General features: G+C 45.2%; 1 protein-coding gene and 1 long non-coding RNA gene across 4 annotated transcripts in view; one reads left to right on the top strand and one right to left on the bottom strand.

The window, feature by feature from the left end:
* Nucleotides 1-25,158, top strand: part of VSNL1 (visinin like 1) — a 112,892-nt gene that overhangs the window by 76,494 nt on the left and 11,240 nt on the right. The gene's annotated exons all lie outside the window — the stretch shown is intronic.
* Nucleotides 377-23,222, bottom strand: LOC115894335. Its single transcript, XR_004054444.1, has 3 exons — nucleotides 23,112-23,222; nucleotides 2,715-2,798; nucleotides 377-511 (listed from the first exon to the last, which is right to left on the bottom strand). It is a non-coding gene; the product is annotated as an uncharacterized LOC115894335 (long non-coding RNA).

Below are 25,158 nucleotides of genomic sequence, written 5' to 3' on the forward strand. Positions count from 1 at the left end.
ATTGGTGAGAGTGAGGGGGCCCCTCGTGCCTTATTTTATTTACTTTTTTATCACTTAAAGTTTTCACAACATGCATCGAGTATCACTTTTTAAAATATTTTGCTGACACATAGTAATTGTATTCATGAGGTGTAATTTGATGTTTTGAGCTGTATATGCATATGTTGTGGAATGATCAAATCAGGGCAGCTCCTATCACTGTTCATGTAAAACTAAATTCTAAACAATAGCAAAAGAAACCTCCTCTGACTCCCTTTGCCTCTGGAAAAGGCAAAAATTCCATTTCCTTGCACTGGGCCTGTCTCAGATATTTGGCTACAATTAACTGAATCCAACTAACAGCGGTTTAAACAGACAGGAGTTTATTTTTGTCACATACAAAGAAGTTTGGAGCTGGACATTTGTTTAGCATTGGTTCATGACTTCTGAACATCTCTGAGATTCTCTTGGTCTCTCCCTCATGAATACAAGATGATTGCTGCAGTTCCAGGCTTCACATTACCATTCAAGTCTGCCAGAGATAGGGAAAAGGTTCCAGCTGCATCAGTCCTTTTTAATCAGGAAATCAAAAGATTTCCAAAAAGTGTCTTCTACCCACCCACCTTCAGAAGACTGACTCATCTGTCTCTTTGGCCTAAACTATACCACTTGGACAGGAAATAATAATGAAAAGCAAGGAACAAGATCATCACGATTCATTTTAGTCCAATTATCATCTATTTCCTGGAAAAGGCAAGGGAATGGATCCTCCCCTGCAGAGCATGGGACTTGAACAAAAGCACAGTTGTTATAGAAAGGAAAACCTGGGAAGGTGGAATAGAAAGGTGACTTAAGACTGTCTGCCAAAGGGCCCACTAACTTTCCTTCCTCACTGTTGTAGTCTGTGTACTAGCTCACGTGGGTGGCTCACAGTCCCCAGGCATTCTGCAACATTGCACCTCCAGCCTTGTACTCAAGCTGTTCCCTTGACCTGTGACATTCTCCCTTGGGAGGCTGTGGTGACAGGAACAAGGCCCTCACATACTGTGAACATCATCACAAGAGTGAAGCCCAGCAGGCTCCATGTGACTTCTTGACTCTGGGTGGCCCTACAGCCAGCTTTGTGGCTCCTGTTGGGTTCTCATATCTAATTGATGAGCTCCAATCGGTGACTTTCTTTATCATGAAGGGTTATGAAATGGCATAGTGTAGCCCTGATCCAGCGACACCTCTCTGTAGCACTGTGACGAGTCCTACAAAGAAGAGGCAGAATAGAGTGTACTTCTCCAAACACTGATGGGCGGCACAGTGGTAGGTGGTGTAAGCTGATGGAGGGAAATGAATTTGCTTCCTAAACAGCCAAGCTTGAGCTCAGTGTCACCCTGGATTGCAGTTACTTGTGTGTATGTCTCGACTTCCTGGAAGTCAGGAGCTAGCTGAGTATTCTTGAAAAGTTAACTGGTGAATAAGGATGGTTTGAGGATTTCCTTCGGCTTTATGCCATCTGGACCCCAGAGTCCCTCCTGCCCACTGGCAGAACTTCAGAGCTACACAGCCCCAGAGGAATGGTAAAGGAAGAAAGGCCCTCAAAGCTCAACAGCAGTGAGTCCTGATGAATAGGCCTCAGGGGGTGAGCTGGTCATCCATTCTCCCTTTACGAGTTTCAGAATGGACTCTATTCTGAGAAAGATGGGGAGTGTAACACAGAGAATGGCCTCCTTTGATACCCAGTTGTCCCTTGGGGGGTTGGCCGTACAGTGAAAAAGCTGGTTGTCACTGAGAAACAGCCATCAACCTGACCATTTTTTAGTTCCACCCTGTTCCTTTGAGCTCCACCCTGTCTAAGTTTATGATCTCCCCATGAACTTAATCTCATAGCTGTGGGAGAGGCTCCTAGGGGTCATTCTGGCCAACTTCCCGTCCATCAGACAGAAGAGGAACCTGGGGCTCAGGGGAGGGAAAGACCTTCAGCAGGAGGGCTTGAGAGGTTCCCAGCGAGGTGGCTCATACCTGTAATCGAGCACTTTGAGAGCCTAAGGTGGGCAGATCACCTGAGGTCAGGAGTTCAAGATCAGCCTAGCCAATTTGGAAAAACCCTCTTTACTAAAAAATACAAAAATTAGCCAGGCATGGTGGCACGTGCCTGTAGTTCCAGCTACTTGGTAGGCTGAGGCAGAAGAATCCCTTGAACCTGGAAAGCGGAGGTTGCAGTGAGCCATGATCATGCCACTGCACTTTAGCCTTGGCAACAGAGCAAGACTCTGTCTCAAAAAAAAAAAAAAAAAAGAAAAAGAAAAAAAAAGAGGTCTCGAGACCAGTACTCTGTCCATTGTACCTTGAGGCCTCTCATCCTTGTCCCCAAACCTATTTCCTGGCTTCTAGAGTTCATTCAGTTAAGTTAGAAAGAGGTGAAACAGCAGAAGTGCCCCAAGCCTCGTGTTAAGTGGGACCCTGCCAGGGTGTGGTGCTGCCGAGGGCTGGGTGGTGACTGCATCACACAGTGAACAGCAGCACTAAGGAGGCAGCAAGTAGAAGTAAGGGATGCTGTCTCCATGGCAACTGCTGTTCATCCTCAGCTTGTCAAGCTGGGCATGCTGGAGTTGAACAGGGCTGAATTGTTGCCCCCATTATGTGGCATTTTTCCAATTTTGAGATGCCTTCACCTGCATACGTGCACATGCACATGCACACACACACACACACATACAACCCCCAGCTTACACTTTTTCCTCTACCTTTCTCCGGGGAAGAATAGGTGTGGTTTCCAGTGGCACAGTTCAAGCATGGCAGCACCTTTCCCACTCCAGAAAGCCGCAGTACTTGGGGAAAGAATACGGGGAGAGGGATAAGGGAAGTGTGAGAGGACCAGCTCTTGTCCTGGTGCCTGGTAAGCAGAGGAGGAGTTTGGTGGTCACTGTTGCTGTCTGTGCTCAAGGATGTACTCACCTGGTGTATCAGTTTCCTACTGTTGCTGTAACAAGTTACTATAAACTGATGGCTTAAAACAACACAAATGTATTCTCTTAACAGTTTTGGGGCCCGGAAGTCTGAAATGGATTTCATTAGGCTTGGGTTCCTTTTGGAGGTTCTAGGAGAGAATCCATTCCCTTACCTTTCTCACCTCCTCGAGGCTGTTCTCATTCCGAGGCTCGAGGCCCCTCCTCCATCTTTACATTCTGCTGCATAGCATCTTCAAATCTCTGCCTGCTTTGCTTACACTGTCACGTCCCCTTCTCTGACTCTTTTAAGGACCCTGTGATTACATTGGGTTCATCTGGATAATCCAGAAATAATTTCCACATTTGCAGGTCATTAACTTAGTCACATCTGCAAAGTCCCTTCTGCCATGTAAGGTATCGTATTCACAGACTTCAGGTATTCAAATGTAGACATCTTTGAGTGGACAGCATCATTCTGCCTCCTCTGCCCAGGTTCTGTGAATGTGGGCCCTCAATAACCATTATTGTAAGAGTAATAATAATATTTCCCACAGACGGAGCACCTAACGTGATAAGCACCCTGCTAGATTTTTACACATATTAACCGATTTAATCCTCACTAAAGCTCTACAAGGATGTCTTAATTATCCACATTTACACATGAAGAAATTAGACATGAGGAGTTAAGTGAATTGGGCCAGTGGGCTTAGGTAAGGAAGGCAGAGGAGGGAATGGCTCCAGGCATATGTTTTTTCCATATGTCACTGGAAAATTCTCCCAGCACTTTAGACCTACTGCTACTTGTACTCATTCCCTCATGATCCAGTGAATTGGTGGTGGGGTTGGGGGTGGGAAGAGAAGCTTGCAAAGAGAATCTGACAGTCAGGGGTGAAGGAAGAGAACCAATACCGAATAACCACTGTGTGCCACATGGCAGAGGCTCTCCCAGGATGCTTCACAGGCTCCTCACAAGGCCCAAGGGGCTGCCATCTCCCCAGTTTTACAGAGAATACCACCAGTGCCCAAAGAGGTTATGCAACTTGCTTGAAGTAATACAGCTAATAAGTAACACAATTGAAATTGGATCTAGTCTTCTCTGAATCCAGAATCAGTATTCTTCCTTCTTTTATCCGTCTTTAACCAAGTTACCCACATGGTGGAGGCCTGGGCATAGGTAGAGAGCAGGCAATCTTGGTCCATCTCCTCAGCATGCTAATTTTTCCTGGAGATTGAGGGGTGGTTTTTTAAGTTAACTAACTGATGGGTTTTGCAAACACATTTCAGTTTTTAAAAGGAGACATTTTAGGGCATGTAACACAAGTTTTACATGAATGTTAACTCAAATGCGAAACTTCAGACTCAGCAGCCCCTGAGCTTTCTGAGGTCCCAGGTATTTTCTACTCTTAAGGGTATTTTGGTGGGTAAGTTTGGGCACTGGACCTCAACTTGTTCAATTTTCCCATATTTGCCTTTTTAGAAAAGGCAGCTTCTAGGCAGGAAAGTAGAGAAACCAGGTCACAAACAATATTAGAACTCATGGTCCTGACTCCCCAACCAGGGTTCCCTCCTTGTGCTCCATCATTTGCCTCCCCCTTTATGCATTTCCTCACCTGAAGAATGAGGGTAACATATTCATTCACTGAATAAAGATTTATTGGGCATACACTATGATCAGGAATGGTACTAGACACCAGGGATTCAAAGAATTTGTTTGTTTCAGTCTTATGGAAAAATAAAAAGCAATCCCCCCTTAAAAGGCCCCCAGGGATGTTACAGGACCATTCTAAGTGGTTACAATAACGTGTGGTGAAGTCATGCCCAGGGTCTTGAGAGGGCATAGGGCAAGGGCACTTGCCCTAGCTTGGAGTTCAAGCTTTCTATATGAGCTGAGTGCTAGAGCATCTGTAAGAAAATGCCAGGGGATGGAAAACATTTGAGAGGGAGGCCTTGCTGCAATGGGGAAAGCATGGAGGTAAGAAATTACAGGTCATATACTGGAAGGCATATTGGGAAACACAGAAGTTTGTTTTGCTCATGCCTAACGTGTCCATCAGGCAGTGAGGATGCCACTGTATGAATGGGTGAAACCCTAGAGACGTGAGCCAGGCCCCTCTCATGGGGATCCGACTCCAGAAAGTGATGAAAAACCAGTGAAGGGTTTTAAGTAGCATGGGTAGGATGGCTTCATGGAATTTTCTAAGTGGTTCATTCTGGAAGCAGTCTGGACAAGGGAGTGGCAAAGCGAGAAGGGCAGGCTAGAGCAGAAATACCAGCAGGAACCTGGAGGGGATCCAGATGGGAGGTGGAGGGGCCCCGCCTCCTCATCCTCAGGGAAGATCTGCTGTGCTTTCAGTGCACCTCCCACGTGGAAGGCTTCTGGATGGGGGACTTGCGCTGCCTCCAGCCCATGATTCCTCACCCACAGACAAAGCCTCTAATTAAAACCAAGGGGCCACAGCAGAGTGCAGTCATCTCTCTTCCCCTGAGAAAGTGGGTGGGTAGGTGAGCATTATGCTATTCATGATATTATCTTTTGAGAAAAAGAATTCCACACCCACTATTGTATTTTATCGAGTGACGCTACAAATTGATTCTAAGCCTCAGAAATCAAAGTGGGTGTATAGAAAAAAAAAATGCAAAGATCATACAACCTTCATTTGCTAGTGTAAAAAAGTACAGACTAAGCCCCTGATAAATTCAGAAAAAAAGTAGAATGAAACCTCTCCATTTAATCTCACTGGGGAAGGCTAATTTGAATTTTACATTGTTTCTAAGAAATGCAACTTCTTCCTCTGATATTCAAGCATAATAAAGCCTGAAGAGAATATTTGTGTAATCAAATGCTGATAAGTAGAATAAAGCAAGTTAATAAGAAAACTATAACAGACTTATGGTTACATAATGATGAGTCATGAGCAGTATGGTCATTGTTATATACAAGAATGAACTTGATGTAGGAAAGCTACTTTAAAAACAATACCTAGCAATAACAAAAACAATAACAAATGAAGGTTGTATGATCTTTGCATTGTATGATCTTTGCACTTAACAGGGAATCTCACTTACCAGGAAGCCCTATAAAAATCAGCAGTTCCTTCCTTCCTTCCTTCCTTCCTTCCTTCCTTCCTTCCTTCCTTCCTTCCTTCCTTCCTTTTCTTTCTTTCTTTCTTTCTTTCTTTCTCTCTCTCTCTTTCTTCTTTCTTTCTTTCTTTTTCTTTCTTTCTCTTTCTCTCTTTCTCTCCCTCTTTCTTTTTCTTTCTTTTTTCTTTCTCTTTCTTTCTCTTTTTCTCTTTCTTTCTTTCTCTTTCTTTTCTCTTTCCTTTTCTTTTCTTTCTGAGACACAGTCTCACTCTGTCACCCAGGCTGGAGTGCAATGACACAATCTTAGCTCATTGCAACCTCCACCTCCCGGGTTCAAGCAATTCTCCCACCTCAGCCTCCTGAGTAGCTGGGTCTACAGGTGCACAACACCACACCCAGATAGTTTTTGTATGTATTGGTAGAAACAGTGTTTCACCATGTTGGCCAGGCTGGTCTCGAACTCCTGACCTCAAGTTATCTGCCTGCCTCAGCTTCCTAACGTGCTGGGATTATAGGCATGAGCCACCGTGCCTGTCCTCTTTTGTTTTATTTTTTAATAGAGAGGAGATGTCGTTTTGTCACCCAGGCTGGAGTGCAATGGCACAATCATGGCTCAGTACAGCCTCGAACTCCTGAGCTCAAGCAACCCTCTCGTCTCTGCCTCCCGGATAGCTAGGATTATAGGCACATGCCACCACAACTGGCTAATTTTTTTGTTCTTGTTTCAAATATTTGTAGAGACAGGGTCTCGCTATGTTGACCAAGATGGTATGAAACTCTGATCCTCCAGCCTCAGTCTCCCAAAGCGCTGAGATTATAGGCATGAGCCACCACACCCAGCCAAAACTAACAGTTCCAGGGGAGGCTACTGATTTTTAGACTGGATTCTTCTGGCTGCTGGGAAGATCCTGGTGAGTCATAATGAGAAAGGCAGGGCTAATAGTGAAGTTTGCCTCATGTCCTCATTCTCCTCAATTTTTCTGGGTCCCTCTCCTTGCCTTCCTTTTCCACCCATCTATCACAGACATCAAATCCAGAGGTATTCCAAAGCAGGCAGCCTTCTACCAGCTCACCCTACCAATTTTACCTCTGAGCACGAACATAAAAATCTTCAGACTCTATCTCAAAAAAAAAAAAAAAAATCAGGCTGAGCGAGGTGGCTCATGCCTGTAATCCCAGCACTTTGGGAGGAAGAGACAGCTGGGTCACTTGAGGTCAGGAGCTCAAGACCAGCCTAGCCAACATGGTGAAACCCTGTCTCTACTAAAAATACAAAAATTAGTTGGGCATGGTGGCGGGTGCCTGTAATCCCAGCTACTTGGGAGGCTGAGGCAGGAACTTAAACCCAGGAGGCAGAGTTTGCAGTGAGCCGAGATCGTGCCACTCCACTCCACCCTGGGCCATAGAACAAGGCTACATCTAAAAAAAAAAGAAAGAAAGAAAGAGAGAGAGAGAGAGAGAGAGAAAGAGAGAAAGAAAGAAAGAAAGAAAGAAAGAAAGAAAGAAAGAAAGAAAGAAAGAAAGAAAGAAAGAAAGAAAGAAAGAAAGAAAGAAAGAAAGAAAGAAAGAAAGAAAGAAAGAAAGAAAGAAGGAAAGGAAGGAAGGAAGGAAGGAAGGAAGGAAGGAAGGAAGGAAGGAAGGAAGGAAGGGAAGAAAGAAAGAAAGAAAGAAAGAAAGAAAGAAAGAAAGAAAGAAAGAAAGAAAGAAAGAAAGAAAGAAAGATCTTCAGTGAATCTTAGTAATGTTGCAGAACTTTCTCCTTAGTTCAGCTAAAACTAGGCTCTTGTCATATGATCAGGAAAGATTAGGCTCGTGGACACATAGAAATGTGAGGAAAACGGAATTCATTGGGCAAAAAGAAAAAAGACATAAAAACTCGGCAAAGCAAGAGGGGGCCTTGCCAACAATTTCTTGCCTCACAGATCAAATCCTAGGTCCCCACACAGGAACAGGAGAGGCCAGGCTCCTCCCTGCTGCAAACGGTGTGAACTTCCAGCTGGTCCTCCCAGTTCACAGGAGGGCTCCAATCCTCTGTGGCCATGTCCAGACCAGCCCTGGGCAGGTTCCCTCATCTACACAAAAGCATCTGGTATAAACACTTGTGAGGTGGGTTAGAGATTCTCCCGGGATTCTTTTTTATCTGTCTCAGTAATCCATAGCTAGTGCATATTAAAGCAATCATCCAGCACAATCAGGTAAGCTTGTTTTTTGGCCAGGAGTTTAAGGACAGTTTAACATTACAAATGCTATAAATACTTCATAATTATATTAATATCTTTAAAAATTTTGAATAGATGTGATTAAATATGAATTTAAAATTATTCTAAAGTCCACTTGGAAGAATAAATAGCTGAGAGAGACCAGCTGACTTGTAAGTGGGATACTTGTTCTGTCATAAATGAAAACATGCTTTACAGCTTCAGTAATTAAAACAGTATGTTATTGATGCCACAACAGAAAAATGGCAAGAACAGTTAAACCAGAGCAACCCTAGCCAGGTGTGGTGGCTCACACCTGTAATTCCAGCACTTTGGGAGGCCGAGGCAGGCGGATCACGAGGTCAGGAGATAGAGACCATCCTGGTTAACAAGGTGAAACCCTGTCTCTACTAAAAATACAAAATTAGCCGGGCGTGGTGGCGGGCGCCTGTAGTCCCAGCTACTAGGGAGGCTGAGGCAGGAGAATGGCATGAACACAGGAGGCAGAGCTTGCAGTGAGTCTAGATGGTGCCACTGCACTCCAGCCTGGGCGACAGAGCAAGACTGTCTCAAAAAAAAAAAAAAAAAGAGCAACCCCTATCATATATAAGAATGGAAAATATGATCAAATGCTATCATAGACTAAAGGCTGCTGGGATATCTGGTTGAATTTTTGTGAAGAGAGAGTGGAAAATAAATTCAGATCCTCTTCTTCCACAAGACACCAAATAAATTCCAGATATGTTAAATAATTGATAGCTTACATTAGATAATAAGGAAACAGAAGTGACTGTTAATTGATTCCCTGGTGAGGATGGCTTCTAAGAGTAAACTTGATGGGAAATACCTGTTAGATTCATAAAGTAGCTAGCTACAACTTAAGGTAGTGTAGGTCCAAACATGCCACAGGCCAAATTCAAGGCCAAGAACAAACTGGAATTCTGTGATAGAAACACGTTGTGGTGAATTATCACGAGGACTAAAGGAGCAGATCAGGAACACTAATTTCTGCAAGGAAACTTCAAGGAAGACACTCCTACACTTGTTTCTGTGTTAAAAGTCAGGGTTGATTTTGGCTGATCAATTTCAGACCCAATGCTTTTAGGGAACAATGTCTGTGTGGACAGCTGGGATTATCTCCAGGTCTGAGGCTCACTCGCTGGGAAACCGTGGATTTGTCACCTCATCTCTCTGTGCCTTTTGTCTCATGCATAAAATGTGAAAGCAACAAATGTGATAGGCAGAATAATGTGTCCCCCCTTCACCCCAAGGTATACATGTCCTAGCCCCTAGAATTTGTGAATATATTATGTTACATAGCAAAGGTCATTTATGGTAGTAGATAGAACTAAGGTTACTAATCAGCTGACCTGAATATGGGGAGAGTATTCTGTATTATCTAGGTGGGCTCAATGTAATCACAAGGGTCCTTAAAATGGAAGAGGGAGGCAGAAGGGAAGGTTGGAATGACTTAATGTGAGGATTCCGTCTGCCACCACTGCCTTTGAAGAAGGAGGAAGGGGCCACAAGAGAAGGAATGCAGGCAGCCTCTTGGAGCCAGAGAAGGACAGGGAGTGGAATCCACCCCGCTAGAGCCTCCAGAAGGGAATGTAGCTCTGCCAACACCTTGATGGTAACTCAAAGACACCCATGTCAGACTTCCAACTCCCGGAACTATAAGATAATAAATGTATTGCTTTAAACAAAATGGTTGAGATAATGTGTTACAGCAGCAACAGGTAATACTCAAATAATTAAGATAATTAAATGAGAACACCTGTGTGAAATGTCTACTATGGGGCTGGATATGGTTTGGCTCTGTGTCCCCACCCAAATCTCATCTTGAATTACACTCCCATAGTTCCCATGTGTTTTGGGGGATCCAGTGGGAGATCATTGAATCATGGGGGCAGTTGCCCCCATACTGTTCTTGTGGTAGTAAATAAGTCTCCCGAGCTCTGATGGTTTTATCAGGGGTTTCCACTTTTGTGTCTTCCTCATTCTGTTTGCCTGCTGCCATCCATGTAAGACGGGACTTGCTCCTCCTTGCCTTCCGCCGTAATTGTGAGGCTTCCCCAGTCATGTGGAACTCTAACTCAAATTAAACCTCTTTTGTAAATTGCCCAGTCTCTGGTATGTCTTTATCAGCAGTGTGAAAACCAGACTAATACAGGGCTCAGTTAAAAGTACCCTGGTTACCATGCCAGTAGCAGCTGGAGTGGGCTTGATATTGGAAACTAGGTTTCCTGAAGTCTCTACTCCTCAACATACAAATGTAAAATTATTTTTTCCTTATAATTCCATATAGCAGTAGTGCTATGATGAACTATTATCTCCTTTGTAACAGTTGCTTTGACAGCATTTTGGCAAGATTACCTAAATTAGCGTCACTCTGTTATTGGTTTTCAGAACAGACTCATTTCAGGTATTTAAGACAGTCTTACTCAATTAAAAAAAATCCACCTCCAGCTCAGTTCAGTGCTCTCTTTCCCTCCCCAGCACAGGCTGCCTTGTCTGTGGCTGCAGTTAGGAGGCAGGGGCTGGGGGCGGGACGATGTGTCAAGGATCAGCACTTGGCACCCACCCCTTCCTCTACTACTAACCAGCTCCTCCACTCCTTCATGTACTGAGGCAGGGAAGAAATAGAGAAAAGGGAATTTCAGTAAGTTCCTTACGGAACTAGGCCAGGTTACAGCATCTCCTTGGCTAATTTTTTTAACAGCTCTCAGCTGAGAGGGAACACAGTGGCGTGGTCCCCCACCCCCATAGTCAGGTGGTTTCTCTCTCAGTGTGGCTGGGTCCCAGGCTTTTTATGGACTCAGAATGGGGAGTGCATGCTGATTGGTTTGTGAATATGCAAAAAAGGTTAAAGTGAAGCCAGCACCCAAAGGTGGGCACGATAGTGTAGAAAAGCAATTAGGAAAGGGTAGGTAAATGTAAAATAGGTGAAGGGTGGGGTTAATCAGAGGAAAGCAAGCCAAACAAGAAAATAGGTTCTCAATCTTGTCCATGTATTTAACTTGTAGCTTGGCTTTCGGGCTTATAACAGTTGTCTAGCCATTATATTCACAAATTAAATGTGAATATTCAAAGGTAAATGAGAGAGAGAGAGGAAAGTATTAGAAGAAAACATAGGAAAATATTCTGAATCTCGGTGTGGGGATGGACTTTCAGAATGACACCAGAACCAAACTCCATTTAGGAAAATACTGATGCTTTGATTATATAAAAATCTAAATTTTGTACAGGAAAAAAAACCAAGCTTGTATATGACCTTTCCAAAGGATATTAAAAAGATAGTGAACCTCACTAGAAATCGGAGAAATGCAAAAATGGTTAGATAATATTGTATCATTGTTCTGGTATCAGAGGCAATGTCAAGGGTGCATCACACATTAGCACTCTGGTTAACTATTGGATGGTGGTTTGACAATATGGATCACAAATAAGATTTGTGTATTCCTTCACCAATAGTCCATGTTTAGGAGATACCCAGATCAATTTTACAAATAAAGCATTTTAAGGTATGAATAACAGTGAAGATGTTTTAAACCATTGTCAGAGGCTCCAGATTTGATTAAATTATAGAACATTCATACAATGGAATATTAATCAGCCACTAAAAAGGGAGTCACATATTTAAAGCCAGTGACCTGAAAAGGTTTTCATGACTTAGCACCAAATGAATAAATCTAGAATTATAAATATACATGCATGTATGTATAAACATGCAAAATGCAGAACCATAAACAAGTACATACTTAATGACTAGAACGAAGGTAAGGTTTTGTTTTGTTTTGTTTTGTTTAAGATGTAGTCTTGCTCTGTCACCCAGGCTAGAGGGCAGTGGCATGATCTCAGCTCTCTACAGCCTCTGCCTCCCAGTTTCAAGCGATTCTCTTTCCTCAGCCTCCCCCATAGCTGGGACTACAGGCACACACCACCATGCCTGGCTAATTTTTTATATTTTTAGTAGAGACAGGTTTTCACCATGTTGGCCAGGCTGGTCTCGAACTCCTGACCTTAACTGATCCGCCTGCTGGGATTATAGGCATGAGCTACCACGCTTGGCCAGGTAAGGTTTTTTGTATGATTCACTGCTATATTCCCAATGCGAGAAACTTTGTCAGTGTTCAATAAATACACATTGAATCAATGAACTCCTAGAACAATGGTCACTGTGTTTTTTTTTGTTTTTGTTTTTGTTTTTGTTTTTTTGATGGAGTCTTGCTCTCTTGCCCAGGCAGGGGTGCAGTGGTGCAATCTCAGCTCTCAGTGTAACCTCTGCCTCCCAGGTTCAAGTGATTCTCCTGCCTCAGTCTCCGTAGTATCTAGTATTACAGGTAATTTTTGTATTTTTAGTAGAGACAGGGTTTCACCATGTTGGTCAGGCTGGTTTCGAACTCCTGACCTTGTGATCTGCCTGCCTCGGCCTCCCAAAGAGCTGGGATTACAGGCATGAGCCACCGCGCCCGACCAAACAATGGTCACTCTTAATAATAACTTTAAGTGGTAGGTTTTTGGCTAATTATTCCTTAATTTGTGTTTTAAATTTTTTCTTCATAAATGTGTATTATCTTTAGAGTAAGAAAAAAACATTGCTATTTTCATTAAAGTGCCTTAAAAAATAGACACAGCAAATCTCCTTCAGTTATACATTGAATAAATCACCCTTTGGAGAAGAATTATGAAATGCAGAAATCAGCATTAAAAATACTTCTTGGATGATTTGGTGTTAAAAGTAAGAAAAGTGCCGGTTGCAGTGACTCATGCCTGTAATTCTAGCACTTTGGGAAGCCAAGGCAGGCAGATCGCTTGAGGCCAGGAGTTCAAGACCAGTCTAGCCAACATGGTGAAACCCTGTTTCTTAGTCTGTTCTCATGATGCTAATAAAGGCATACCTGAGGCTGGGTAATTTACAAAGGAAAGAGGTTTAATTGACTCACAGTTCTACATGGCTAAGGAGGTCTCACAATCATGGCTGAAGGTGAATAAGAAGCAAAGTCATGTCTTACATGGCAGCGGGTAAGAGAGCTTGTGCAGGAGAACACCCTTTTATAAAACCATCAGATCTTGTGAGACTTATTCACTATCACGAGAATAGCATAGGAATGACCCTCCCACTGGGTCCCTCCCACGACACATGGGAATTATGGGAGCTACAATTTAAGATGAGATCTGTGTGGAGGCACAGCCAAACCATATCACCCCATCTCTACTAAGAATACAGAAAAATAGCTGGGTGGTGGCGTGCGCCTGTAATCCTAGCTACTCTGGAGGCTGAGGCATGAGAATTGCTTGAACCCCGGAGGCAGAAGTTGCAGTGAGCTGAGATTGCACCACTGCACTCCAGCCTGAGCGACAGAGCAAGACTCTGTCTAAAAAAGAAAAAACAAATTAAAAGTAAGAGCTGAATGTGATGGATCTAGCAGAGGCCACCTTCACCTATTGAGTTAGTCAGGAAATACTTATTGAATATCTGTTGTGTTCCAGGCACTAAGAATACAGGCATGAGTCAGGCGTGACCCTTCCCAGGAGGATGTCAGAGCAGAGTTGGGGGCAGGCAAAACAGCTCGTGACAAGACAAGGCACAAGTCACCCTGTGCATCGATACAGGATGTTGTCATTGCTCAGAGGGGAAGCCCTTAAACTCAGCTTAGGAAGGGCAGAGAGTTGGAGTACAGGGTGGAAAGCAAAGAGCAGGCTGAGAAGACGGCTCAGAGAAGTGCTCCCTGAGCTGAGTGGTAAAGGACTAACAGGAACTAGCAAGGAGTGAGGGGGCAAGAGAGAAGCATGGGCAAAGCATGCAAGAACACTCTGGAAAGATTTCCCATGGATCGGCACCAGCTTAGAGTGTCTGAGGAGGGGAGGGTGGTGGAGAAATGAGGCTGGAGAGGTTTGCAGGACCGAGGTCCAGAAGGGCCTTGTGGGACTGGGCTAAGCAGAGTGACTTTCATCCTAGAGTGTGGAGGAGGAGGCGGGGGAGGGCATCAAAGAGCGTGCAGTAGAGAGGTTAAGGCCTAGACTTGCAGATGCGCTCGCTCATTCTAACAGCAGTGTGCAGGTGAGACTCAGGGCTGGCAGGTGCCCAGCCCTGTGCTCAGAAGGACCTCACACTTGGCTTACTGCTCTGCTGCTGCCATCTTGATTCTTAATAATTTTAAAACAGGAAGCCCTACATTTCCTTTTGCACTGAGTCCTGCAAATTATGTAAGAGGTCCTGGCAAGACTTGAGGCAAAGTTTGTTATGCAGTTGACCAGGAGAGAAGACAGTAGGAAAGATGTCCCTTCCCGTCTCAGCCTTTGTATTTAGGACATGTCCGGGAAAGAAGCAACAAATAAAAAGTCTATGTGTGACATTTACCAAGGTGCAGACAATGCCCTGCAATGTGTTCGTTGTACAAATGAGGCTGAGGCAAAGCTTAGCTATGCCCCTTCCCCTCTCCTTGTCTCTCCTCTGAGATCAGCAGAATAAGAATGAGCGTCTCAGGTAGTAGTAGGGTGAGGAGGAAAGCAGGTGTCTTTGTGTATTTGTTTTTTGTTTTGCTGATATCACAACTGCCAAAGAGGAGAATATGGTTGGCTCATTCCCATAGTCACACAGCTCCATCCCACCCACTTCGTGCTCCAGTGCTGCTTCCACATCCTCCTGGAACCCCTCAAACCCCAGCCAGAGCCTCCTCTCCCCATGGGTCCCACTGCAGGGAGTTACTGCTCCTGCTTGGTTCTGATTCATGGTCAGGCTCTAACTGGAAGCTCGACCCTCAGCTCCTTTGAACACACATACACACATGTACACACACGTACATGTGCACATACATACATATACACTTGGCTCGGGGCACATGAGGGTTTGTTTTTGTCACCATGAGGTTTTCCTTCCACACATCTCGGCGTGCACCAGCTGCTTAGCAACAAGCTGCTGGGCAGAACTGGGAATTAAATATCTCCCTGGTTGCTGCAGCCACAGGTCCCAAAAAGGAGGGGAAGGGTCCACCAGAGGGACAGGTCTGAAGGACAGGGGTGTGTGTCTCCTAGACGAACACTCAGAGATGGAACAGTCAGGGCTCTGGTCCTGGGCCAGGAATCTCAGAGGCCTGCTGGGAATGGTGCTCCAGAAAATAGAATCCCGACAGCAAACCGTGGGTGGTGGGGAAGCTGCAGGATGGCTGATGACAGGTGGAAGGCAAAATGTAAGAATTCCTAAATCTCTGCTGATGGGATTTGCCTCAGCAAGATCTGGGTTCAGGTCATCATCGTGGCCACCCTAAAATCTAGCATCCTGGCTTTTGGTTCTTGCTTTTGGAGTTTAAGTTCAAAAACCCCTTCTCCCAGGAGTTCTGCCCCTCATGTAGCATTGAGGCAGAGAACATTAGCACCAGGATTCTGCAGTTAGATTTTCTAGGTTCACACTTTAGCTCTGCTGTTGACTTTGTGATCTTGAGAAAGTTACTTCACTAGTCTGTGCCACAGTTTTCTCATCTGTGAGCCCCACCTCAGAGGACTGTTGTGAGAATTACATTAAAACAGGTAAAAGGACTTTTTGTAATGTCATCTCCAAAACAGACATCCACAATGCTGAGGATAGAAGGAAGCAAGGTAAGCTACCTTTTTAAAAGTGTCTTCCATGTGCTTGACACTACAAAATGCCATTTATCCATGGGATTGATCTTTCCACACCCATGGAAACCGAGGCTTACAAACAAAGTGCCCTGCTCAAGGCCATGCTTCAGCAATGAGGCCAGAGTTTGACGTGGTCACTGTGGCTCTGTGGCTGTCACTCATTCCTCAAGCCAAACTGCCTCCACTATCGCTTTTCAGAGAAAGGGAAAAAATACTAATTTATCTGGCATGTGTGGTGGGGGGCGGGTGTCAGGATTTGGTGGAAAGAGCTCCTCCCCAAAGTAACATTTTAGAATTATGATATGATGTCAGTGTAATTACCATAGCACTCCCTGGCATATAGTACCTGAGATGGGGAAATAGTAGGCCAGGGTCTTGGGAAAATGAAAGATGTCATCAAGGTACGAAGGCAATAGACACCTAGATTTGGAGTGAAAACATGGATTCCACCAAGCTCCAAGCAAGCAGAAGTCCCCACCTCTCTGGCCACACTCACTGGCCTAGAAGACTGGGGAGTCCAATAGGAAAAGGCTGCAGCCTGTGCTCAGAGGCTCACGGTTTTCCAGGTTAACACACAAGCCCCTGCTTCCCTGACCAGTGGATGCTCACACTATGACATGTACGTATTCCCGAAGATCTTTTATGGCAACAGCCCGTACACGCCCTTTCACATGTCTGCACTGCCGAGAGCTGCAGGGTTCAGTATGGTAGCCACGGGCTATGTGTGTCTTTTGAGCACTTCGAATATGGCTAGCAGGAATTAAGATGTGCTGTGAGTAACGACACATGTACCTGCCTCAAAGACTCAGTCCAAAAACTCAAATATCTCACTGATAACTGTAATAGTGATTACATGTTGAAATGATGTAAATTTGATGTGTTTTGAATATAATGGGTTCAATAGAATCTATTATTAAAAACTATTTTTTTACCTTTGTAATAAGAAAAATTGCAGTTCCTTATGTGATTGGCATTTGTGGCTCATGATATCTTTTTATCAGACAGGGCTACTCTCAAAGGTACCCACAGTAGGCTTTGTGTTTGGAGAGTTCTTTGGCAGTCACAAAACATTGGCCTCTCTTTATGACAGAATCACAGAAAGCCAGACCTGGAACGAGTACCCTTAAGCTGTTTTGTTCAATCTCCTGATTTACAGGCAGAGAAACTGAAGCATTGAGAGGAGAAATGATTCCAGTGTTCCAGGTGCCATCCATAGGCCATCGCCCACCCAGATCTAGTCCTTTCTGCCTGCACCCCGCAGAGCTGGCTGTCCGGTTCCTCTCCAGCCCCTCTTGCCCACCCAGCTCTTCCCCTCCCCTCCCTTTCCCTCGGCGAAGGCTGGGAGAACTCTCCTAGGGGAGGCATCTTTATTCATGAACCTGGCCCATGGGAGGCCGGGGAGCCTGTCTGAAGGCTGCTCTCTGCTTTCCCTGCAGACTCAGAGAGATAAATATGGAAATGTGTGAGAAGAGCTTCCCCATCAAGAGTCAGGGCTGCTGTGAAATCTAATACCTAAACCAGGAGGGTGGAGGAGGCAGCTCCAGGGCTGCAGCCAGCAGAGTCTCCTCAGCCCCAGCTGGGCCCTTGCTGTTCCTTAGAAAGGCTAAGCTGACCCCTGGGCATCTGCCCAGGCTGGGCTGTGTTTCTGTTTCCCACAGCACCTCCCCACAACACCACAAAACTACACAGGTACGGCCCATCTCCAGCTACCATCCAGTCCCCAACCCCACCCCAGGATGCCTCCTCTGACTTCTCCAACCTGCCTGGGCTTCATCCTCCAAATCCCAAGTGCCTGGAGGCTAAACTCTTGCTTTCTGAGGACCCATTAGCAGCTTCTGCATCACGGAGTGTGTGCTATCCAAACCCCAGCCTCAACCCAAACCTGCTGAAGCAGAATTTGCATTTTCATGAGATCCCAGGAGATCTGCTTTGGCCCACACCGGTGAGAACAGGGCACTGTGTCTGGTTTATACTGTGCCCACTGAGCCCACAGCACTGGGCTCCTGGTAATTATTCCAATCACAGACAAAATGACCTATGTTGAGTCCTTGAGGTTGACGCAGCACTTTACTGGATGTGGTCTCACATAACTCCCTCACGGCCCTAGATAATGCTGAGCGGTCAAGTCAAGACTCTCTAAGCGACTTGGCCTATGGGAGTTTTGGAAGAGGTGCTGACCCCATGTGCTTAGTTTCTTTGCTGCCTCTGTCTCACTAGAATGCATGCAGATGTGATACTAGTAGTAGAATTAAGATGTTGCCCTCTTGGGTCTGTGTTCCTATATTAGGTAGATGAGAGGTATATAGAGTCTATATAGCCCCAAGGCCAAATTGCCTGAGTTCAAATTCTGCCACTAACTAGGTATGTGACCCTGGGTGGGTTACATAATATTCCTATGCCTCTGTGTACTCATCCACGTAATAGAGACCGCAGTGGAACCTACTTCATAGGATTGTTGGCGGATTACACGACTCAATATGGGTAATGTGCTTACATAGTGCCTGACACATAGTAAGTGTTACAAAGTTTAATTAAACCAATGTCTTTTTTCAAGTGTAATGTTGAAGACTTTGCAGATTTAGAACCACAGGAGTTGGTAGAACTCCTAGGGCTCAGAGGGAGCCAACTCCCTCGTTGCACACAAGAGGAAACAGGCCCAGATGGTTGAATCCCTCTCCCAGCATCTCACAGCCAGTAAGTGGCATGATTGGAACCTGGACTCATGCACACTCAGCCTGCTCCTCCTTCCCACGCCCTACAGGACACAATTAGAAAGTAGAGCGAGTTCCAGACCTGGCGCTGAAGTCCAAGCTGCCCACCCAGGTGTGAGCGTCTGCTCTTCATCCTCAGTAGGATGGGAGGAACCTAGCTATGAGTGCTACTAGCAAACTCTCCAGAGATTTCCCCTCTGCCCTGAGACCTAGTCTCTAAGTTGATCCTTCCTGACCACTGAGGCAAGAATCAGATCACATGAGCTGCAGTTCCTCCTTAGGGAAAGGAATAATCAAGGAGTTGGGGTTTGGGAGGAGAGAGCAGCATAGGAGGCCCCTTCCCAGGGAAGTATTTTGGCGACTCCCCCTGCTCTCCCTCAAATGCTTTGCGGTGAGGATAAGGAAGTGTGAGGTCTCTGATGCCCTGGCATGGCCACCCTTTTGTGTGGGTTTTATGTTCTTGTTCTTTGTGTCCATGAGTTCTGACTCTTGTTGCATCTTGTAGCAATTCCAAATAAGCCCACCCAGATACCCGCAGGGCTCTGGTCTTTCTATTATTTTGCTAAGGGACTGGCATGGGTGAAGGGATCTATTGCCCCAGCTGCCCTTCAGGGGAGAGGGAGGCCTTTAACTCCTCATAACGTCTCGTGTTGCAAAATGCATTGCTTCGAAGGAAATATTGGTTTTGAGCAAATTTGAACTCCGGATGACCAGGGTTCTGTTTGTGCTTGACGGTAATAAAAGGAAGATAGAGGTATACCAGGATGCATCCTACACGTCCTGCAAGGGGAAACCCACCTTCCTGTCACTGGTTGTCTCAGCCACCTTGGCTGGGTTTGCGCTGCTCATTAACTTTGGGTGTGCCTCTGTGTGCCTCCCTAACCACATGCAGATCCTGGCCTCAGTGTCTGCCTTTCTGCATCTCTCTGAGCACCTTGCCTAGTATCTGCCACATATGGTGCACATAGTGGATGATGATTGACTGATCACTTAAAATATTGTTTTCTATACAAGAATGAAAGAAGATAATTTCCTCTTCTGGTCATTTCCTTTAAAGAATATATGTACTCTTCAAATGTTCCTTAGTTTTCATATTATTGGCACATATTCAGAACACAGCCTTGCTGAAACTAAAATAATAATAACAATAATAATAGCATCTTTCATTGGCTGAATACCTATTATGAGCCCAACACTGTGCACACATCATGTGTGTGCCTTACACACATCATCCTAATCCTCACAGCTTTGCCACCAGGGTCATCCAAAGAAGGGAAGCCCAGTGCCCCTAGGTACACCACTCTTCAGTAGTGGAAGAACTGGAACCCAATCCCAGGTGTTCTGACTCTATTCCAATGTCCTCCCCATTAAATCCCAAAGAACCCAGCCCAGCAGCCAATTCTCCTCTATCCTTTCCCATTTTTTATATGAAGAAACTAAGGCTGGGTGTGGTGGTTCACCCCTGTAATCCTAGCACTTTTGGGAGGCCAAGACAGGAAGATCGCTTGAGGTCAGGAGTTCAAGACCAGCCTGGCCAACATGGTGAAACCTGGTCTCTACTAAAAATACAAAAACTAGCTGGGTGCGGTGGCACATGCCTGTAAACCCAGCTACTGAGGAGGCTGAGGCAGGAGAATCGCTTGAACTTGGGAGGCGGAGGAAATTGCAGTGAGCCAAGATCGTGCCATTGCACTCCGGTCTGGGCAACAGAGCGAGACTCTGTCTCAAAAAAAGAAAAAGAAAAAGAAAAAAAAGAAAGAAAGAAAAGAAAAGAAATTAAGGCTTTGAAAGGATGAAAAATCCTTTGCCCGAGACTAGGTCCCACATGTAGTGAACTGCAGAACTGATATTGAATCCCAGACCCATCCAAACCCAAAGCTCACACTCCCCACCACAGCACAGCATCCTGACTTCTCTACATGATGCATTTCCTTTGTTTGTTTCTTAGCCTGCAACCAGATCTTATCCTGTACCTGTGGAGGCAGAGATGGGACCATGTGGGACTCATATAGTTTGGGGAGAAGTTAAAGATATTACAGTAACGCAGGACAGGAATACATTTAGGAGAGCATGTTAGAGTTGGTAGGAAGCTTCCTCTCCTCCAGAAAACAGAAGCCCCACCTTCTTAGGCAATGGCCCTGAACTTGTTCATTTCTGACAAATGTGTTCCATTTATTTTATTTTATTTTATTTTTATTGACACATAATAATTGTATTTGTGGGATATGGATGATATTTTGATACCTGTAAATAATGTGTAATGATCAAATCAGGGTAATTAGCATATTCATTACCTCATTTATCCTTGTGTTGAGAATGTTCAAAATCTTTTAGCTATTTGAAATATACGATAAATTATTGTCAACAATAGTTACCCTCCAGTGCAGTAGAACACTAGAACTTATTCCTCCTATCTAGCTGTAATTTTGTATCAAATGTGTTCAACTTCTGCAGATAGAACATGCCTGGCTCTGGCTGCCATTGCTGTCACCAGCTGTGCTATAATAGCTCTCGCCCCACGATTCCAGACCTGGTGGCCAATGGCATTCCAATAGGGTTCTAATTGAGATGCAGCCAGGCTCAGTGTTCTCATCATTGTCACCATGATGCTGTGGAATGAGTTGGATGCAGGGTGAAATGAGAATTGACCTTGAATAGACCACTTTATTCTGGAGGAGGAAGGGAGATCAAATAAGTTTTAGAACCAGTCGTGAAATCTGCTGTTCTACCCACTTGGGTTGGAGCGAGTGAAGACAGTACGAAGGAAACGGCCTCATTCTAGCTTTCCCTACAGCAACCAAGCTGCTCCCAAGCACCTTCAAAGATCCTCACCACTTACCTAGTTTCAAATTCATGAAAACAATCTTTCCAATCTGGCAGACTGGCTCTAAATGGAAACTCACCACCATTTCCAAAGCGTAATTTGTTATTGACGTCCTCGTTTCATAACAAAAATTAACAGGTTGGTGGCTCAATATTTACCAGGAAGAGAAGTACTAGAATAATCTCCTACCCAAAATCAAAATGCCATTGACCGGATTTGTAGTGCAAATGGTGTATTAGACAGAAATAAAAAGAGAGTTCATTTGATTTTAAAATCTGAGCAATTAGTAAGTACCCTTCAGGGTCTGTGACATTTCCAATGGAGATAGAAATAGGGATAGAGAGAGAGAGACAGAGAGAGACACTTCAACTTACTTGTAGGTACAGAGATAGAAATAGAGAAAGAGATATGATCTAGATATAGTTGTTTAGACATAGACATAGGGATAGAGATAGAAATATGAGAAAGAGAAACAGAAGAGAGAGATTCACCCTTCAAAGTTTCATCCTATGATTAGGGCATTAGATACAAAGGGAGTGATAGGTGCTTTGTTCAATGACAAATCCAAAGTCATGAAAGTAACATCCCTTCTTTTTAAAAAATTTTACTTCCAGAATCAGAAAAACTAAATAAAACATTATAGCTAAATGAAATGTTGAAACTTATCTGATTTATCCCTCATTTTATATCCAGGGAAACGAAAGTCCCAAGAGACAAGATGACTTGACCTTAGCCACACCCAGATACTCTGTCACTCAACCAGCATCTTTTCCTCTGCTCTGCGATAAATCGCTTCCTTTACCCATCCGAATATAGTAGCACTTATAAAGCACCTACAGCATACCAGAGCCTTATTTGAGAGCAGTAAGGATACAATGAAGAACAAAATATAATCCCATCCTTAACATAGAGATGATTCTGGTGGCTTTTCCCATGGTGAGCATTCTTTTTTTCTTTTCTTTTCTTTTCTTTTCTTTTCTTTTTTTTTTTTTTTGAGACGGAGTCTCGCTTTGTCGCCCAAGCTGGAGTGCAATGGTGCGATCTTGGTTCACTGCAAGCTCCACCTCCTGGGTTCATGCCATCCTCCTGCCTCAGCCTCCCAAGTAACTGGGACTACAGGCACCCACCACCACGCCCGGCTAATTTTTTGTATTTTTAGTAGAGACGGGGTTTCACCATATTAGCCAGGATGGTCTTGATCTCTTGACCCCGTGATCCGTCTGCCTCAGCCTCCCAAAGTGCTGGGATTACAGGCGTGATCTATTGCGCACGGCCAGTGAGCATTGTAATGTGAAGGAGACTGGAAGGTAAGGAGGCTGGATTTCTACTGCCTGATTCTCATTTTTTACAAAAACGCAGAAGAAATTCTCTGGGAGTTCATGACGTTTCTGGGGCAGTCTGTGCGAACAGAGAGATCTGGTCTAGGACATAAATGAAAATTGCTTATCTTGCCCCAGGAGGCAAAAGCCCCTTCTCTAGAAATTTAGTTCAAAAGTAATTTTATTCTCAAATAAATGTAATTATACAAGAATCACAGGCTAATAATGGCTGCCTTGTAATAAAGACTATAATGTTGAAGAAGCAGTGACGATACAGAATGGAAGATGTTACCCAGAGGACAAGGGATGGGGCCGCTCTGAGAAGCAACCTTAGGATCTGTGTGACCCCTTTGAGGGTGGGGGTGGCCGAGGGTGTCCTTAACCTCCTTCTGGAGAGCCTACATGTGGAAGGAGCTCAAGTGTCAGGCTGCACCTACCTTTGGCTTGCCACATCTGCTTGAGGGCAGAGACCAGGCCTTCTATCTTCTTATTCGTGGTTGCCTCTCCTCACTCTCCCTCCTGCCCTCACAAAGCTCAGCATAGAGCCCAGCACCAATTGGGCTTCTGTGAGTATCTGTTGAATGAATGCTTTGGCAGGAAACAGTTTTTGGACTCACCATTTCTAATTAAGGGAAAATGTCTGTCCTGTTCCCATCCACGTGACTAAGTGCAAGTGCTGCTCTGGGCTGATTCATCTCCTCATGAGTCATCTGCTTGAGTAGTAATGCGAACGGGCTTGCAGGCCAAGTGGTGAGCCGTCTGCAGCACAGCCGGCTTCAGGCAGCTTCCAGAGCACATTTCAACCCTTCTAGTGGTCAGTGGGTAGATTTGCCTTGTCTCTCAAGACCTCGAAACGATCTGCTTACTGAGTCACTTGTTTATTTAACAGACATTTACTGAGCACCTACTGTGTGCCTAGCCCTGTACCAGGCACCAGAGATTACAGCAATGGCAAAACCAGGTCATTCTCGGCCCCGTTTAGCTTACAGTCTACTAGGGAAAAAAGGGCACGAATCCACAATCCTGTGAACATTTCTTCACAATTGTAACAAATGTTCCCTAAGAGGGGACCCAGTGACACGCATGTGTGTAACAGGGGTCTGACCAAGACCAAATCAAGGTCTAAAGAATGAACAGGGGTTCACTGGGCCAAGGGCAACAAAGGAACTTTCAGACAACAGCAGCAGCACGGCAAAGGTTCCATGACAATGGCAGGGGAGGGAGAGACAGCAAGGCCCCAGAGAGTGAAAGCGGCCTGGGGACAAGGGAGCCAGGGGTACCCAAAGCTGGACACAGAGGCGGGGACCAGACCCAGAAAGGTCTCTGAGGCCTGGAAACAGTCTTTTTCTTTCTTCTGAGAACAATTAGATGCTATTGACGGGTGTGGGAAGGAAACTTGACCAAACATGGGTGTGCAAAGCTTCCCCTGGAGCTGTAGTGATGATGAATGGAAGGGCCTCAGTGTAGGGGAAGTTAGGAAGCAATGAATGTACCACCACAATGAGGTCCTATTCCTGGGGGGAGGCCTCATGAATGTGAAGAGCTGAAAGCCAAAACCAATTATCAAGTGACCTCTCAAAGGCATACGGTCAGCATCTCAGGGCACATGAGACCCCATCACTAACCTTCGCCATTGGCAGGAGGTCTGCAGGAAAGGCTTGACCATCCCAGTTAGGGCCTCAGCCCCCAGGGCAAGGAGTTAGGGGTGAGCTCATCTGAACAGCTCCTGTCCTTGGTGGCTCCCACAGGAGGCAGACAAGCCCAGCAGGCCTAAAGCAAAGAGCAGCCTGACAGTGCACGAGGGACACCTGAGGGAGCCTCTGAGGTACAGCATAGCCAAGGAATGTCAAGACCCCAGAACAGAGAGACTGAGGGTCTGTCTGCAGGGCTGGTGTGGGAGGAGAAGGAGACTACAGTCGGTGCTGGGAAGAACCAGGGCTTTGACTCAGATGGCACTGAGTTTGATCCCCCTGCACCCTTTAGTGATGTGACCTCATGCCAATTACTTACCCCAGAAAAATGACCCCCCTCCAAGTCCTACCCTTGCTGAAAGAATCAGCTGGGGTGGCCTGTGAGAAGGACCTGCTTAGGGACTTGTTCCATGAGAGACACTCATGAAACAGTAACCACTGTCTCAGCAGCAGGGCCTGAAGAGGTGGGTATAAGACCAGGTCATCCAGAACAGGCTAGAAGACACTGGCTAATTCCGGCAGTGTAAGGGGAGATGACCTTGGAGGTGGAGCAACTGTATTTCAGGGTGATTGTATTTGTACGTTCACAGGTCAGGCAAAATAGGCCTTTGAAATTTGAGAACAAAAGAAACAAAACTGACCCAAGTGAGGGTGTTTGAAAAGCAACCACGTCTTACGAGGGATTGGGTGGCAGACCTCTCCAAGACTGTGAGCAGCGGAGCAGTCCAAGAATACTCTTCTGGTGTTTTGAAGCCCTGTTTCCTATCATGAGCTCTATTTCCAGCAGACTAAT

Source organism: Rhinopithecus roxellana, chromosome 17 (genome assembly GCF_007565055.1).
Source record: "Rhinopithecus roxellana isolate Shanxi Qingling chromosome 17, ASM756505v1, whole genome shotgun sequence".
Lineage (NCBI taxonomy): Eukaryota > Metazoa > Chordata > Mammalia > Primates > Cercopithecidae > Rhinopithecus > Rhinopithecus roxellana.